At 39.6% G+C, this 19457-nt stretch overlaps 1 protein-coding gene and 1 long non-coding RNA gene across 4 annotated transcripts in view; one reads left to right on the forward strand and one right to left on the reverse strand.

The window, feature by feature from the left end:
- The window catches only part of EFNA5 (ephrin A5), a 214210-nt gene that overhangs the window by 96975 nt on the left and 97778 nt on the right, over positions 1–19457 (reverse strand). The gene's annotated exons all lie outside the window — the stretch shown is intronic.
- On the forward strand, positions 10456–11533 carry LOC128423663 (uncharacterized). The gene is made up of 2 exons (XR_008332815.1): positions 10456–10487; positions 10736–11533. It is a non-coding gene; the product is annotated as an uncharacterized LOC128423663 (long non-coding RNA).

Consider the following 19457-nt stretch of genomic DNA (forward strand, 5'->3'; position numbering starts at 1 on the left):
ACTGATATATGCCTTGTCTAGGCAACAGTTGTCCATGCATTTATCTCAGGACTGGCATGTGCAGCCATAGGCACATCAGGCATCCATGAAAGATGCAAGTATCCTTTTCTTCTTCATAAAGTGAAAAGCTGTTTGACCAACCACATACCACAAACACTGCCTTTTTTATCAGCCAAAATGACCTCACACCAGTCATATTCAAACAATCAGAGTGCTCAGTGTTTTCTAGAATGCATTAATTAGTTAAAATGTTTTGGGGATACCTTCGCCAAGAAAAAGCCTTATATAAAAGACACTACTGTGAAATACAAATAGCATTATTCTACATTTAAAAAACAACACCCGCTGTTACAGAGGGCACATAGGAAGCTGTCTACTACTGAGCCAGGCAACTGGTCCATCACATTCAGTGTGGCTTCCACTAACTGGCAGCATTTCTCCAGGGTCTGAGATGGGACATTTCCATCCCTACCTGGTGATGCTGAGAACTGAACCTAAGTTATTTTACATGCAAAGAAGATGCTCTGCTGCTGAACTAGCATTTCATTTATGGGTATCGAAAATCAACCAATATATTTAAGGGTCAGTTACTTTATAAACAAATCACGAGTAGATGGTTGAAAAAGTAGTTTCACTTAGGTATTTACAAAGCAGAGAAGACACTTTAGAAGCATTTTCAGTTCAGCAGTGCTAAAATCTAAACTAATGAAGAGAAGAAAACCTACAGTGTGTTTCTTCCCACCCTGCTTTGAACCATAAATGCTGTTCTGCTGCCAGTACCAAGCTAGATGAAGAGTGCAGCTATGACACAACACAGGTACTTAACTTTTACAGAATTTTTCCAACTGTGGCTTCATTTTCCATCTTTAAAAGGAGCCCTCATTTAATCACAGAGGGACTGCCAAGCCATTTCAGCGTCAGCAATGACCCAGCCATAATCACAAAACACACATGTAAATACCAGGTTTCTTCTGAGCCAAGTTACTTTGATGCTTCATAAATCACAAGGCTATGCCGAAGTAAACAAAAAGGGTTTTCACAGTGTTCTGAAACTGTATTTCTTCACACCAGCTAGGTGTGATAAGGTCTGCATATAGCACTGTGGGCTTTTCACTAAGGGCCATAGATGGAGAAAGGCCACACAAAAGCCCTATTCATGCATTCCAAAGAATATAAGGACTTAAATCGAGGAGGGGGAGTATCCTGACCTTCAGAGGGACGTTCCTATGGGAGTTTTGAAGTGCATTTAATTGAACGTGCTTACAAGTCCCTTCCGTATCTTCCAGCTCTATGTGAAGCACATATGCCCACTGCATGCAGAAACATTGGAGGCAGTGGCTATATGTACATGCATGCTCCTTGCTCCACGATTTAAGCCCTCACAAGTTCCTTTGCTGTCGTGAATAGGACTAAAGTGGCCCAAACCTTCCAGGAGAAATTGCAGATAGTCACGAATGTGTTAAAATCAAAGGTGCGCACAAGCAACAAGGTCCAGTTCAAACCCTAATTCAGTGCTTGGGAAAACAGCACAGTTTGGCTTGGAATGATTCAGAGACGGGCTAACTTGGGAAACCTGACTTGGGAAAACAGAAGCTGCATGCCCCTGCCACTTAATATTATGGGAAATTAAACCAAAAAATGGCTAAAACATTTTTCCTTTTTTAATAAAATTTGATAATTTGATATTAGCAAGCCTATTTTATTACAGTTATTAAAATGATATGTGTTAAGTGTATTTAACTTAAGGCTGCTGCATCAACCTAGATTTTCAGTCATAACTGTGAATTTCCTTTGGCAGATTTAGCACTGACCATTGCTTTTACGTAACTGTAACGGTTTGTTGTGAGAAGTCATGACTGCATGCATCTTTGGGCTGCCTGCACTATGCATTACCTAAGCCAAAGGAATATCCCCCTTCCACCTATCTGTAATTTGAAGGCCTTGCTCTTAAATGGTGCTGCCTGAGTTTAGGGTGGGAGCTGCTCAGCACAAAACTGTTTTGAAGACATGGCTGAAACCCCGATCCTTCCCACCGAAAAGCAGAATTCTTCAGTGCTAAAGGGGGGGGGGACTGAGGACTGACCTCTACATTCATAAGGATGAGAAGAATTTTGGGCGTGAAAGACCTGAGTAGTCATGCTTCTAAAATATGTCTATTTATATACATTATTTCAATAAACCCTTCATGATACCATAGCATTTCAGTGTGCTGACATGACTTTTCGAAAATGCTATCTAGAGACTGTTCAAAGCACATAATTGAATAACATTCCTACACTTCTCTGCAAATTCAAATCAGTAGTCGATGAACATATTTCCAACAACATAAACAAAGAGCATTAGACTAAAATTATAAAATCATTATATTAGTCCTACAAGAAGAAGAATGATGCTTATTTATTGTCTGTAATCAAATTTTTAACGGTGCAAGAAATTACCTACTTAATAAATTAATTTGCATTCCTCAGTTCTACATTTTACCATCAGCCTGGTGAAAGAATAAGTATTGTTAAGCTACAATATGCATTTCAGAAGTTCCCACACTAAGGAATGTCAATGGAATGTCAAACAGGATGGTACTTAAATACTCCCACCCTCACCATATTTAGGACTCTCATTTAGCATTTTATCTACCTGTTTAAGTGACAACTCTACCACATAGCTATGGAGAGGAGCAGGGTAAACATCACCCTATAGTAACACGTCCTCCTTTAAAATATTTTTTTTAAAAAAAATGACAGAATGACTGTGGCTTTGAATCACAGTACCCTCAGTTCTAGCTAGGAGCATGTTATTCAGATCCTATTGAATGGAAATAAACAGTTGAATTACCTGAAAATAAGAACTGGTAGCACTCTTCCAATTAAACATTACAAAGCTTTTCCGTAAAAGAATTTCATTTTAAAAAACATAGATATGAGAGTTAATGTATAGCTATTAACTTTTGTTATTATAGTGTGATGCTATTCATGCTCACTCAGAAGTGAGTTGCATTGAGCTCAACTATATATAGGACTATAGCAAGAGACGTAAAACTTGACTGCATAGGCACATCTCTAGCCAAAGGGAGTTCTCCCAGATATACTTTTTCTTGGTTTTTAAAGCCACACGGAGGGACAGAAGGTATATACCACCTAATCCTATGAAGACTGAGGATCTGCAGAGAAATCGGTTTGTAAGCTGTAGATTCTAGGTCACAAACCCCCAATATCCCCTCAGCCACTTATTTTTCCAGTTTAGTCTGTGCCTTCCCCACAGAGAGGGACAGATGGCACCAGGCAAGCATATCACAAGATAGATAGATATATTTTTTGTAGTAGTGATTAGTCTGGATTGGAAAACAACATACGGTGAATAATTTGCTCTCTTTTTTCTCTTACTTGTCTTAATCCAAACACATTGACCTCCACCAAAGTCAGAGGTCCCAAATGTGTCCTTTCCCCTCAGACCTTTCATCTGCTCCTTTCATTCCATTCTCTGGGCACAGCACAAAGGTCCTTAAAAGCTACGACATAAAATAGCAACATACGACAGCTACCGTGTGGAAATGAATGAATCACACAGGTCAAACTGGAGCCCAAGCACAACATCTGGGAAAGCCATTCATCACTAAGGCAGTGCTGTGCAGACTTGATGAGTATGTAGCTGTCACAGATATGCAGAGCCTTCCTCTTTATCTCCATCAACACATGTATCATCTTTCCTACAATTCTAGCAATGAGGCACCTGGTCTCTAAGATGGGTGGCAACTACAGTAAGTTATTGTCCAAACTATTCCAGCTGAGCATTACAACTGGACAACGTTAGCAAGCTTCCCTTTGTATCTGCCATTGCATCCTTCTGGACGGTCTGGAATATTTATTTCATCCATAGATTTGGGTTGTGCTAATATATCTCTCGGACCTGGTTTGGAACCGTCAGAGCAAATCTGCGAGGGCGTGTCCTTGCAGGTGTTGTTCCACATTCACAAAGATTTAGTTAGTTACAACCCTATGTTTTTATTGATTCCCAGTTAACATGAAAGCAATTCAACATCTGCAAAAAATAACTATGTGATCCAGAGAATAAGCAACCCACCGGTTTCCATGAATACAAGGAGGTATGTGCAGGAAATGTGACCATCACAGAAGGCTCACTAGCATTCTTCTTAGTTTTGCATGAAAAGTTGGGTTGCCCAGATAGAATCATGGAATTGTAGAGTTGGAAGAGCACCCTGAGCACCATCTAGTCCAATACCCTACAATGCAGGAATCCTGCCCACAGCCATCCCTGGGTGGGGTCAAACCACCAACCTTCTGGTTAACAGTCAGATGCAGTGACCCACTGAGTCAACGACTAAGGCTACAATACTAACCATGTCTACAGAATTCTGTACGGGCTTCTTCCGGGTTAAGTGGGGCTAAGATAGCAGCCTAACTATTTTTACTGCTATAGATATTCACTTTTGGGGGAGATTGATTCTATGGTGAAACAAGCCTTGTTGCTCGATTCTTCTCACTCTTTGTTCTTTCCAGCTGAGTTTCCATTCAGCTGCCCCTGCAGTTGTGTGCAAATCTTTGGAGTTATATCATCCTTTCCCTCCAATCCGAAATGTATTTTTCTACAAGCTGCCAGAAAGGTTGCTTTTCAAAACAATGCCTCCTGTGTATCCTTTGCTCAACTGCATGGGGTCCCTCTCAGTTCTGTAATAGGATAAAGATGGTACAGCATTGTTACAGCAACAATATTGCTCCTTTGAAATCTCTTGCCAAAAGATTTTAGAGTGCTGAAATTAACATTAGTTGCCCACAGCCCGTAATGTACGTTCTGGCTGCCATTCACTCACATTTTGATACAATACCAATTTGAGCAAGAAAGAAATCACCAGAAGTCAAAGATAAATGCACAGTATTCTAAAGAAGAGGAAAAAAGAGACCTGCCTGTTTGATCAAAAACGCCAAATGAGCCTAGCTGCGCTTTCCCCAACTTCTTTGGCAGGAGACTGAAGTGAAGATAAGAGAGCTTACATAGCATAAAGCACTAATTTGCAGAGTTTAATGCAAAAGATGCACAAAAATAAACCAAAAACCAGATGGCAATCAATTGTGAATGATGAAAGAAGACTGGATGTCCCTCACTTTGATATTATTTCTCGAGAATTTTAAAATTAATTTTATAACTGGCAGAAGCACAGTTTGCCATAGTTTTCAGGATATAGTTACTTCCTCCTCTTGTCCCGAAGTCCATCAATATATGTATATATTGACTGAAAACATGAAAAGGGAATCTTGGTCATATCAAGACTCCCTTTTGTCATCATTTTAATAAATATACATAAGTGCTACTGTACACAGGTAACCTGGGCAAAGTGGGCAATAGTCTGAAGATAGCATCAAATTAAAAAAACAGAAGAATGGCAAGTTGCTAATGCAGTGGTGTAACTCCACAAACAAGGGCATGCAATTCTGAACCTACTTCCCCAAAACTGGTGGGGTGGGGGCGAATTGGCTAGAGAGAATTTATCATACATCTCTACTGATCACATTAGTTCACTGGAAGCGAATTCACTCAAGCAGGGCCAGTGTAATAAATAACACCCTATTAGTTTTTAAATCTTATCATTAATTCTGAGCTGTCTGACCTGAGGTGTCAGGCACAAAGGCCCATAGTGCAGAATATGCCCCCTATGGATACATTCACCACAATATCAGTATTCCAGACCAGTCTGAGCGAAACCAGTTTACAAAATGTAATAAGCAAGCAGTTGGGTACCCTACCTTAACTATACAAAACGTGAAACAGCAGGGAGCCCGTCCAGATTATTGAATTTCACTGGCAGCGTCAATATTGACAAGAGTCGCTGAAAGCTGGGAATTACCTTATCCATTTTACTAGATAGACTGAAAATTGGTCAACAAGTGAATAGAGGAGAACAAGGCAGATGGCAAAAGTGAATGGTGTTAAGAATGTTGTTGGTGTTAGGTATAAAAATAATTTGTTGCAAATTAGGTTGCAAAATGTGACAAAGATGGGTGTGGAACTTCTAAAACTATGCAAGTTGTATTAAGTTGTATTGCATACTAAAGGTCTCAGGCTCAATCTTCAACATTACCAAATTTTTTTTAAAAAAGGTAGCAGTGGAAAGGCTTGTCAATGTCTGAGACCTGGAAAGACACATCCACTCAAAACATACAATACTGTGGTAGATGGATATCTACCAATAGATATCTACTGTGATAGATAGACTGATCTGGTAAACGTCACCTGCCTAAGCTTTGTGTACACAAAGATAACCGTGAGCTGCACTCTCATTCTTTCTTATCTCATTTGTTCACTAAAACAGAAACCTGTACTTTCCATCTGCCACAGTTATATTGGACACACTAAATTTGTATAATTCATAAAATATTATATTTGAGATTTAAGTTAAGTCAGTCAGACCCAAACCTCACAAGAAGTCAAGTCCAGTTTGCCCCTAAGCTACAACTTTATTAATATTGGAACTGCAGTTCTGAAGATTAATAATATCTACCTGAACTGTCTGGTCAAACTATATCCTTAACATTAGCATTCAACTATCTATCCGACAGTTAGCTGTAATAGCTGATCACATGCAGTCAGTCCCATTAAGAGGAAACAATGAAAACAAATTAGCAAAGATTACATTCTACATTTAGAAGGGAACAGTAGCAGAGCAAATCCAAAGGCTTATAAATGAGTAGCTCGGCATGTTACTCAGCCCAGCTGTTTTAATGAAATAGGTACAGTATACATGCAGATATGTAAGCAGAATATCTGAGATTTCTACATTCAACTCACTTTGCACAGTACACAAATGGTATATATAGAGCCAAGCTCTATTTAAATCACTCAGTAGCTCAGCAATAGACCTCAAGCTTTTGCATACAAAAGACCACAGGTTCAACCCCTGGAATTTTTAAGTAGGACTGGGAACTATTTCAGTATGAAACCCTGCAGATCCACTATTGACCAGAGTTGATCAGGGATGCAAAATGTGTGGTCTTCTAAATGTTATTGGACTACAACTCAAAACATACTTGGCCATTGGCCATGCTGGATGGGCTGATGGGAGTTGGAGTTCAACAACATCTGGAGAGCTGTAGGTTCCCCATGCCAGTTCCCCATCCCTGCTCAAGACAATAAATGCTAAGCTAGATTAATTCAAGTTATGATCTCATATATGGTAGCTTCTTATGTTCCTAAAATCACCACCCTCCCCTACGAAAATGATTTTGAAGTATTATTTTAAGAAATTATATAGTTTGACTTAGAAAATGTATGGAACTGGAAAAGCTTTTGCCAAGCAGGTACTGCTCTATTCTATTGGTCAGACCACAGCTGGAGTACTGTGTCCATTTCTATGCACCACAATTGAAGGAGGATATTTACAAGCTGGAACATGCGTAGAGGGGGGCAACTGAGATGGATTCAGGGTCCAGAAACAAAGCCTTAAGAGAAACCGTTGAGGGACCTGGATATGTTTAGCCTGGTCAAGAGGACACTGAGAGGAGATATAGAATCATAGAGTTGGAAGGGACTGCGAGGATCGTCTAGTCTAACCCCTTGCAATGAAGGAATCTTTTGCCCACTGTGGGGCTTGAACCCAAGAACCTGAAATTAAGAGGGCTGTCACATGGAGGATGGAGCAAGCTTGGGTTTTTTTCTGTTCCGGAGGGTAGGATCTGAAGTAATGGCTTCAAGTTACAAGAAAGGAGATTCCAATTAAACAATAAGAACTTTCAGATGGTAAGAACTGTATGACCATGGAACAGTCTCCCTCATAAAATGGTGGGCTCTTCTTTCTTGGAGGTTTTTAATCAGAGGGTTGGATGGCCATCTGTCATTAATGCTTTAGCTGAGATTCCTGCATTGCACAGGGTTGGACTAGATGACCCTCAGTGAAATCCAAGTTTTATTACGGCAAAAGCCAGTGACACTAAACACCACAAGATCAAACAAAAAGAAATCAACAACAACATCAGAAAAAAAAGGATTATACAAGGGAACTTCGCAGCGTGCCATTCAACAGAGGAGATTTACGCTTCCTGATTACTAAAGTGCAAAATTTGGCCACCTCATATGATATTGAGCTTGAGGAATCTTCCAGAAGGTATTTTCGTAGAATTTCGGGGGAGGATTCCAAATAATGTTGTAGGGGTATAAATTTTGATAAAAGCGGCAAAATAAGTTGAACTCGCTCTTCACTATAAAATTCGCAAAATAGAAGGATGTGTGTGACAGATTCTACCTTATTAGACATACAGGGGCAGAGACGCGCATGCATTGGTATCCGCGTGAATTTGCCGTACAGCACTGCTGAGGGCATTGTCTCAAAGCGGGCTCTAGAGAAAGCCCATCTATAAGCTTCGTTAGTGATGTTAGTTAAGTAAGGGGCAGCTGCAAAATTAGGCCAAGCTTTTAAACATCTATACGTCTCCGGGAGTAGGGCGTCTTCTTGTTGTAATTCGACATCGTAAAGTCTCTGAGTGATAATTGCTTTTGCCTTGTTCAGAGTTCCAATAAAAAGGTTTTCAGGGTTTAGGCCAATTTGTTTGATCTTATTAGTTATTTGCATAAGCCAAGGAGGATAGGGAACTGCGGCCAGGAAGCAAGGTAACAGTCCCTTAGGATTGTAATGGATTTTCAGCCAGAGGGATATTGCTTGCTCCCAGACTTTTAATTCCACTCTGGGCAGTCCTGCCTCTTGCCTTAAGACTGCATTAGGTGTACACTTTGGGGTAGCAAATAATGATCTTAAGAATTTTGATTGTACTGTTTCAAGGGTCTTAAGGTTGGCAGAGGGGCTAATTTGAGAGCCATACAGGAGTTGGGCTAAAGATTTTGCCTGAAAAACTTTTAGGGCCATCGGGAGGAAGCCAGCTCCTTTCCTTCTGAATAATCTAAGGATGGCATTTGCACTTCTTCCTGCTGATATAGCTGATGTGGTCAGGTGTGTTGACAATTTGGCATTATAAGAGAAAGTAATGCCTAAGTATTGGAAGGTCTTAGTCTGTTCAATGGCGTTTCCCTTTACGCTCCAATTATCTTTCCTGAAGGAGCGGTTAAAATGTACAATTTTGGTTTTGGCAAAATTAATTGTTAACAGTTCAGTGTTACATTGGTCACTAAACTTTCCTAAGGCACGTTTCAGACCCACTTTGGTTTGAGAAAGAAGAACAGCGGATGACCCTCAGTGTCTCTTCCACCTCTACAATTCTATGATAAATCTAAGGTTTTTTTTAAAAAAAGGAGAAAAAAATTAAGAACAACAATAGCTTGTGGTCAAATTAAATGCTGGAACATAAAACAACATACATTCTCTTGATCACACTGTATATGCATGTTTTATTCCCCCTTCCACTTATTTCCCACTGCATATTTTGGGTATAATTCCTCAGACACTGGTTTTCTGTGTTCTCAATTCGTTTCAATAGGGTTTGTGTGAGAAAGATTCTACCAGTAATCTACCAATGCATCTCACTCCATTCATGTGAAACAGAAAAGCTTTTCTACAAGTTTAGAAGGGAAGACACCAATATGCAGATAAATTTGTACTATGAAAAGAACAAAAGGTGCATTTCAGAGCTGTGTATAAAACAAAGTAGTATGGAATAAAATGTTGGGCAAAAGATACATTATTTTCAATCTAAATGCACTGTCTGGATTACAAAAAAATAAAATAAACCTTACTGCCAGAGTAACTGGTAAGTAAGTGGATTCTATGCCACCTAATAATAATGATAATGATAATGATAATGATAATGAAGATAAAAAATAAAAATGCCATACGTTGGATTTCCCCAGACATTACCAGGATTTCAAATTTGGAACAGACATCCAGCAGGGAGGATTTCAAAAAGCAATTTTAAAACCACTGGGTTGGGTTTTTTTTGGCATTTTTGTAAACAAAAAAGCTCGATTTCAGTGGTTTCCTATATATTTAAAAAAGGCTCAATAATTTTGGGAATTTATAATAATAAATTCTTTATACCCCACCCTGCCCTTCTGGATGGGTTGCCTCAGCCACTCTGGGCAGCTTCCAACACATATATAATAATAAAACATCAAACATTAATAGTAGCAATCTGATCCAATATAAAAAGTCACAATAAGTCAGACTTTCTATCCTCCTCCTGATAAGGCAATATGGTCAATACTGCTACAGGACAGAGTAACATCTTTTATTGATAATTTTAATGCTGGGGGTGGTGGGTTGCAAACCATGAAGTGCTATATAAATTTTGTTAAATGAAACAAAGTAATATAAATGCCTATTTCTTATCTATAGCAAGCCAAGTCCACTGCAACTCGAATACTGCATTAAATACAGTTATTCAAAATATGCCTTAAGGTTACTTTAACTACTACTTGTATCTAGGGATACCGTTCCGTTTGAACAGCCTAAGAATGTGAACAGAATTCTTAGAGGATGAGGTCAACACTTGTGTGCTTGACCCTTGACCCTCCCTTGCTGAAGGCAGACAGAGGTCAGTAGCTGAGTGGGAAGTGGGGGGTGGTGATATCTGTTTACTTGAGAGAAGGGAAAATACTAACACATTTTAAAGCAGCTGTGGTAAAAATCCTTACTGGACCATTATAGTGGATAATTTTCAGACAGATTATAATACTCCATTTTTGTATAAGGTGTTGCATGGAATGTAGAAACCCAGTTATTATTATTTTTCTGAATTAAATAGATAACATGGATGCATTTTTTATTTGTTTTTTCGTCTAGTTTCAGATTGCTGAGATGGAATTGGTTGCCCTGGCAGGTTATCTATGCCAGGAATGAGACAGGGAGAGTGTGCCCCAATTGGTTCTGCTGGATGTCATAGCAGCTTTCAATACTGTCTGTCACAGTATCCTTCTGGGCTGCTTGCTTCAGATGGGACCCCAAGAAACCTTCCTAGAAGATTGTGATGCAAGAAACTTCCACTTGCTGTCTAGCAGGATTCCATCTTGCTGTTCAATATATACAGGAAACAAATAGAGGGCATCACCTGGAATCTTCTGTCATCAATATGCTGACAATATGCAGATCTACTTACGCTTTACATCTAACTCCATGCAGAAGCAGTGGGGATTCTGAACCACTGTCCAAAACTGGTGATGGGCTAGATGAGACTAACAAACCAAAACTTATGGGATTACTGTAACATGCTGTACATAGGACTGCCTTAGAAGACTGTTCACGAACTTCTGCTGGTTCAAAACACAGCAGCAAAACTCCTTAAAGGGTGCTGGCACAACTCTTCTTTTATACCAGCTGCTGTGGCTGCTAGAACATTTCTGGGATCAAGTCAAAGTGCCGGGTATCACCTTCAAAGCTGAACTGCTCTGACAAATTCCATCTGCTACATTTAGCGGGAGACACCATTCAATGTTTACCATCGCCATCAGAAATATGTTCTCTCCTTAGTTGTTTTTGTTATACAGTACATGTTTTCTTGTTTCAGCAACCCTTTGACCTCCCTTTATGCAGTTTGGCTTTTCCTCCCAATAACTTTTTAAAAACTTGTTGTGCTTTTCTGTTTTCAAATTGTTATATTGTCATTTTTTTAAAAAGTATTGGGTTAATTGCTTTAGACATTTCATTAACAAGTTAAAAGGAGGGTTAGGTAAAGGTAAAGGGAACTCTAACCATGAGGTCCAGTCACGGATGACTCTGGGGATGCGGCGCTCATCTCACTTTACTGGCCGAGGGAGCCGGCGTACAGCTTCCGGGTCATGTGGCCAGCATGACTAAGACGCTTCTGGCGAACCAGAGCAGCGCACGGAAACGCCGTTTACCTTCCTGCTAGAGTGGTACCATTTTATCTACTTGCACTTTGAGGTGCTTTCGAACTGCTAGGTTGGCAGGAGCAGGAACCGAGCAACGGGAGCTCACCCCGTCGTGGGGATTTGAACCACCGACCTTCTGATCGGCAAGCCCTAGGCTCTGTGGTTTAACCCACAGCGCCACCCGTACATAAATACAGTTAAGTTTCCAATAGAGGAACTGTGTACAAATTTAGGCTCCCCCACCTGTCCTTAATCTCTGAATTATAGTTAAGGTATGAGCTGATCTATGTCTGCATCAGCCCTGTATCCCTACTGACAAGGTCTCCCCCTGTGCTTGTGTGAGGATTTTCTTTTAGCTCAGTTCAACTACCAAAGTTCAAATATATCCCATGTAACGTGAAAGTGCTCACATAACAATAGATACTGAACACAAAGTGTGGAATAAAGGTGAATGGGGGGGAGATTCATTGAAGGGAACAGGGAAGGAAATAACTTAGTTCAAAATCAAAAGGTACAAATTTAATAAATTAATAATAATCTTTCTTTCAGAGATAAGTATTTTTTTTCCAAATCCCTGCTCTTCAAACTATCCAGAATGTACAATTACACATGCAAGCACGCACGCGCACACACATTATAATTGCAAACAAGAAGAGCATGGTGAAATGTATCTGTGCATTTCTACTAAAAATAACCAAGCATAGACACTTTAAATATTGTAGTATACAACATCAAATTATTTTTTTTAGCCAATAAATGCATCAATGTTTAAGCTGAAACATGTTAAACAATAGGTCCTGCCCTCAAACATTCACTCCTAAATATATTAATGGTGTGAGCTTTAATTTATAAGGCATTGTTTTGTTACCTCTGAAATCAAAACTTCCGTTTACTACACAGGAAGAAGCTTTACTTAATATGCTTGCTGACAGATGTGTCCCTCCCCACTCACCACACCTGAGTCACAGGTTTTCCTCCTTTTGTTCAAATTACTGGAAGAGGGTTGTGGGGGGATAATGGAATGATGTGGGATTCCAATGTGTAGTTTTGAGATAGCTGTAATAAGTTTGAAGTTTATTAGGAAACTTGGATAATTGTCTGAAAGCATTAAGTGATGAGACAAGGATTGTTGGGAACACGAGAGTATCAGAAATCAGTGGGTGGCTACTGATGAAATAAATTTAGTGTCAATGAATGATTGACTTCTTTATGTAAGGAATCTGAAAACATTTTTGGAAAACCACACTTCAGAAAACTGTAGCACTCTAAAAATGTCACATTATGCTTTGCATCCAATCAATAATTCTAGAACTAAGCACTTGTATGTAATAAATAACATTTTGGCTACTAATTTCAAAAGAGAAGGTTGGTCACTTGGCAAATCACTTCTACAGTTTGATTTACAGAATTTATCAGGGTTTCATTCTGATGTCAGTTCAAATGTTAACAGCAACCTGTGGTTTGCTGCAAGTAGGGGGAACTGTAACACAGCGTCAAATAAAAACTGGAGGATTATCTGAATGCAGCCATGTGCCTTGGTAATAACTTATTGTGAAATACTACAAAATCTGGTCACAACGTGAGGAAATATATCTTAGGAAATATATTAGTCTGCTATCATGCAAAGAAAACCTTGATTTGAGAAGGAAATGCTAGCAAGGTAAGATCCTAAACCTTGCTCTTTTCCTTTGGCGACATTTGTGGAAACCATCAATAAATTTGGAGGAAGCATTTAAACCTAGCATCTGAAAAACTGGCCTCTGGAGCTTTGTATTTATGAAACTTATACTTGGAGTTCTTTATAGTTTATACTTTGTAGTATGGCACTCTCTCAGAGGAATCCTTTAGCAGCCAATATGACAGAGATGTCCATTACCCAAATGGACAGCACTCTGTATTGATCACTGCTTCACTTAGCAATCCCATTTGTCATCCTATTGTTTCTGCCCAGATTTGCATAAAACAAAAAATGAGAATTTATTGGCTAATTTAATCTATGTACAAAGCACAACTGAACTTTGTGTAATTTTAAAGGACACAGCATAACAGAATGCAGTATGATGGTTCCACATCATTTCGTTTTAAAACAAACAAAAAAACCTTTAGGAAAACTTACTGTCAGAACTGGGTGAAATTCTGAAACAAGCCACTCCTAAGATGCATACAGCAGCTTACACATGGAGTGGGGGCAGAGAGAGTCAAATGTCACATAATTCTTTCTCCGCAGTTTGAATAATGCCTTGCTTTTCTTCAATCAAGTGCTACATTAGGAAAAAAGCCAAAACATCCATGAAAACAGAAGAACTGCCTAATCAGCTAGTAAATCACTTAGGGAGGACTAAATGCAATTAATTTGGTCTATGTCTTGAGATAGTAGCAGCCAACGATTTCAAACACACTGTACCTTTCTATATAGCCTTTCCATGGAAAATTTAATTAGCCGCAAGAAAAGCAACATTGAAACATTTAATATCCCTCCCACAATATTAAATATAACCTTCCATGTCAGAAAGATATAAGATTCAATGCAATGAAATAAACAAACTTCTTTCAGACCTGAACTGCATAGTCATCAGCCAATAGCCAATTATTATACTTGCTACTGGAGTCTGACCTGCATTTTACTCAGGATTTTTCTACCTATTTCCATTCGGAAAGTCATCCAAATCCAGATTTCCCCTGAGAACACTTTTATGATGCTATAAAGACTATCAACCAGAGATGGAAATGCCGTAGCTCCTGAGATGCAGACAGAACTATCAAATAACATTTAATTGTCAGATGACATTGTGTGGCTGGACTTGAATTCTCATCTCCAAATGTTATCTGTGCAACTGTCTGTGGAGATAAGGTGGTGATGATAGAAACAGATAAAACCAATTAAACTTGGAAACAGCAAATGCTGCAAGATGTTTCTTCCCACAGTAAGGTTTAAAGACGTAGTAACCTAAACGCGCAGCAATTTGACATTATCGTGGTTTGATTTAGATTCAGATTTGAGACCTAGTGCAGGTTTTACATGAAGTGCACACCTGATAACTTATTTTTCATTCGGAGTCAACCTGAATTCAGTGGTCTGCGTGGGTAAGATCAGTACCGTATTTCCATAGGCATTTCAAGAAAGGCACCTCTTTCCCAAAGGCTTAATACAAAAGCAAGCTGAGAGAGAGAGAGAGAAATAGGATATTAAATAGATACTTTAAATGCTAGTGGAACTCGCTAAGGGAGGAAATTTAGAGATTGAAATAAAAGTAGGAAGTGATTGGATTATAGAAAGAACACTTGAAGAAAATATCAAATACAAATACAAACCCTTTTCACACTGTAAAGAGTAAACCCCACAGTCATGTTTGAACACATCCATTCCACAGAAGCCCTCTTTTCATGAATCCCTCCACGTGTTCAAACCAGCCCTGTCCTCTAACCTCTGCACACTTGATGGAACATTATAGAATCACAGAACTGTAGAGTCTCCTCTTTACCAGCTAAACATACCCATCCATCAACCACTACTCATAAGGCTTGGTTCCCAGACCCTTGCTTATCTCAGTTGCCCTCGTCTACACACGTTCCATTTCTTATGTTTCACCCCATGGGCAAAGGATGGAGCCAAGGACAGTAAGTATCCTCACACTACTCTCCATGTATTAATTGAACAAGCATGAGAAGACTAGTATGTGCAATGAATATAGCTGATTTATGCACATCCTATTTTAACCAGGTTTTTGTTGAAAATGTATGAATGTTTAGTCTTTTTTTAAACCCTTCACATGACTAAGAAATGGAAAATATTTACCACCACCTCCTTCAAGAAAAAAATAATCACCTGGGCTGTGTTTTCTGTGATGATTCAATCCACATATAGTATAAAATTCGGATGACTTTATACTGAGAATGTTTATGGTAAAAAAAAGAATGCACAATTCTGTACATCTACAGAAAAGTCCTGAATTCAAAGCACAAGGATACCACTATGTGTTGTTGTTTTTACAGTCATGGCTTAAGTAGAGTTACTCAGTCTGTTTAGTTCAAGGACTAACCTATGCTATTTGGCTTTTCACACTAAAGCATTCTTCAGCTTCCTTTTAGCTCTGTAATGTTTTGCTCCAAAGCTATGCAGGATGGTTAGGAAATTATGTGGCCTCATACAGATGGCTTGACAAGATATGCTGGGGGAAAGAGATGAAATAATGGAAACAGAGGAAATTCAGAAAGAGGGAAGGAGGGAAGCTGGAAGTCTGAGTACATGTGCTATTACAGTGAACTTGCTCCATAGGCACGTCATAGGGAGGGGTTTTGGGGGGGGAGGGAGGAACAAGTCTCTTCTTTAAGTTAAATCCCCTTTAGGTACAGAAGTTAATTTAAACGCCGTAATGATAATTCTTTTCAAGCAGCAAGCCTGCATTCATGATTTTTTTGGGAGTAGGAAGGTACTTGCATTTATTGTTTGCTCAGCAAGAACATTTCCATTCTCTGTGCTTTCCAACCATTTAAAAAAATAATCCTGCCTCTAAAAGTACCAGGTAGAAAGGATGTTGAAAGTGTAGAAAATTTTAATATTGCAAATTACATTCGCACAATGCAATGGATGGAAATTCTTTCCTCATGTTCTTATTGACTTTTTCCTTCATGACACACACAGTGCTAGTATAATGGGAAGAGTCAGGGAGAGCAGTCATGAGACACCTGTATGTTCAAACATTAATGTAAGTATAGACTAGTACCACTAATTGGAGACAGTCAGGTTAGCTTTCTTTTATTTCTCTACTCAGTTAGGGTTACTTTTTTCACCAGATTATTTCAGAGGATGTGTCAGGGTGTACAGTGGCACCTCGGGTTACATTCGCTTCAGGTTACAGACTCCGCTAACCCAGAATAGTACCTCGGGTTAAGAACTTTGCTTCAGGATGAGAACAGAAATCATGCTCCGGCAGCGCAGCAGCAGCAGGAGGCCCCATTAGCTAAAGTGGTGCTTCAGGTTAAGAACAGTTTCAGGTTAAGAACAGACCTCCGGAACGAATTAAGTTCTTAACTCGAGGTACCACTGTAATGACTTGGCAAGGCATTACAAGAACGAGTCTCCCTTCTCCCCTGGTCCCCAAGTGTGTTCTGTTTGATTGTCATTAAATGTAACCCAACCAACTGTGGGTTGCTTGAGTGCTGCACACCAGGATCAGGGAAACAACAACATTTTTAATAGCATAAAATGGGACTTCCTCCCTCCTTTCCTCTGCATGCCCTGTACCCACACCAAATAGGTTCTGGAGGGTTAGAAGAATCTCCAGGATAGATTGTGGAGGTGAAGTCAAGGAGAGGAGAGGTAAAGAAGAGGTAAAGAAGTAAAACAAACATATTCCTAGCATGAAAAACTGCTCTTGGGCTCTAGGATAAATTTATTGTTGCAGCAGAGAGGCAGCAGCCTGTTAAAGGGGGGGGGGGGAGGTTCCCACGCAACAACTGAGGAACAGTTGCAGCTTTATTTTGCAATAAAATTACCAGGTGTAAACATTCTCTATCTTCACCCCATTGCTCTATAATTAAAGTAGCTCATTTCCTGCTTACACATTCACTCTTTAAAACTGTTCTCAAGGCATGTTTAAGCCTTAGAACTCACCACCAAATGCACTTCTATCATAAAAACCTCACAAAATATTAAACCAGTGATACAACTTTCAGTCCTTCATTCGTAAGCTTTCGGCGTCCAGCCTACTGACATTTTCCATTCACATAGCTTATTGCTGGAGGAACCACAGTACGCTGAATGACAAAATACACATAGGTTATATTGGATTTTTAACAACTATGTGTAAATATCTTTGTTAGGCCAACCAAATCACAAAACAGTGTGCAAGCTTCAGAGTTACTGAAAGCCTACACCCTATTGAAACTGAAAGCCTACAAGCTATGTTGTGATGGCTTAATGAAGGTATTTTTAATTTTTTTACTTACTTACAAACTGCATTTACATCCATCTTCTTCTCCAAAGACCTCAAGGTGGTGTACATGATCCTCCTCCTCCTCCTAGTTTAATCCTCACAACAAGCCTGTGAGGTAGGTTAGCCTGAAAAAAGACAGTGACTGGCCCAAGGTCACCCAGTGAGCTTCATGGCCCAGTGGGGATTTGAACCCTGATCTCTTAGGTTCTAGTCTGACACTCTAACCCAGGCTTCCTCAGACTTGGCCTTCCAGATGTTTTTGGCCTACAGTTCCCATGATCCCTAGCTAGCAGGACCAGTGGTCAGGGAAGATGGGAATTGTAGTCTCAAAACATCTGGAGGGCCGAGTTTGAGGAAGCCTGCTCCAACCTATTGCCCTAAAATGGATTCTGGCATTTGTTATTACCCGACATGGTAACTGTCAGTTATTATATGAAAGTGGCTGTGCAAGAGAAATTCCATAGCTAAGAGCTTCCCCCTCTCTCCTCCTTGTGTACATTTTGCCATTTTTATTTTTATTTTATGTTTGCTGTTTTGAATACTGCATGAGGTTGTAAGAACACTGGAAAAAGAAAAGAAAAACTGGGCGTAAGATGTGCTAGCAGCAGCGAAGGAAAAACTTCTTTTTTGATGCTTGGCTATTGGTTTGATGAGAGCCCACTGTTCAAAAACAAAGGAAATCTTGGTGTCAGAGGTAAGAGACAGATTCATGGATGTGTCTGAATGAAGGCGGGAATGATGAACTCTAGGACTTGGTGAGAAGCTTGCCTGCTGAGCTGCTTGTCCCACCCACTGTTGAGAGAGAGATAAAGTGCCATGTCTTACTGCCAGAAATCAGAAACAACATGTGTGAGGTCAAAGCAGCAACCACAGCAGCTAATTCAATCTTGTAAACACATAGAGGATCTAGGAAATCAGAATGGTGTCTTGCAATACATCCAGCGTGTTGTTTATTGCAAAGTTTGTGAAATTAAAACTTTTTTTAAAAAAAAAATCAAATCGTAGGCAGCAGATTCAATGTAAAACTGTACAAGATTTAGAAAAAAAGGGTAGTGTATTGGAATGCATCCAAGATGTTCTTTGTCACAAACTTTGTACAATTAAACTTTTGTTGGTCTAGTTCTTCAACATGGTTTAATTATATCTGCCTGGCTATGGTACAGAAGTTGATATTGGCAAGCAGCCTGAAGCAAAACCCAGACAAGACTGAGGTAATTAGCGTCAGTAAGGTAATGAGACATAAGGGAAAGGAGACAAAAGGGGAAAAATGGACAGGTACAAAAATAGAGGCTTTAATACTATCCTCTGATTTTGACTTTGGAGTGGTTCAAGATGGAGCGAAAATGGTGATGGCAGTGGCCAGAAATGTGGGGTGGGTGGGGGCTGAGAGACACCTTGCTGTCTGCAGTGAACAAAATGGCACCTCCCCCCCATTCCATGTATAAAAGCCAACCAGACTGCCCTCCATCGCAACTGAAATAAGAAAGCTCTCTTAAAGGGCATAGGTTAGGCCACATGGCACACAAAGCCTGCAGAAGAACCATAGAATTATCTTCCTAAAGAGGTTTACCAAAGTTTCTCCTGAAGCACTGAACAACTATTTCTAACTGGGGGGAGGGCAGGAAACATTTTAAAGCAGGTGTTATGCTACTTAAAGCCACTATTGCTATATTCATAGCTGATAAGCTATGGGGTTTTATGTCCGGTTAGCCAGGGACTGGCATTGGCAGCTATCACTCA

The sequence above is a fragment of the Podarcis raffonei genome, chromosome 11 (assembly GCF_027172205.1).
Source record: "Podarcis raffonei isolate rPodRaf1 chromosome 11, rPodRaf1.pri, whole genome shotgun sequence".
In the NCBI taxonomy this organism is placed as follows: Eukaryota; Metazoa; Chordata; class Lepidosauria; order Squamata; family Lacertidae; genus Podarcis; species Podarcis raffonei.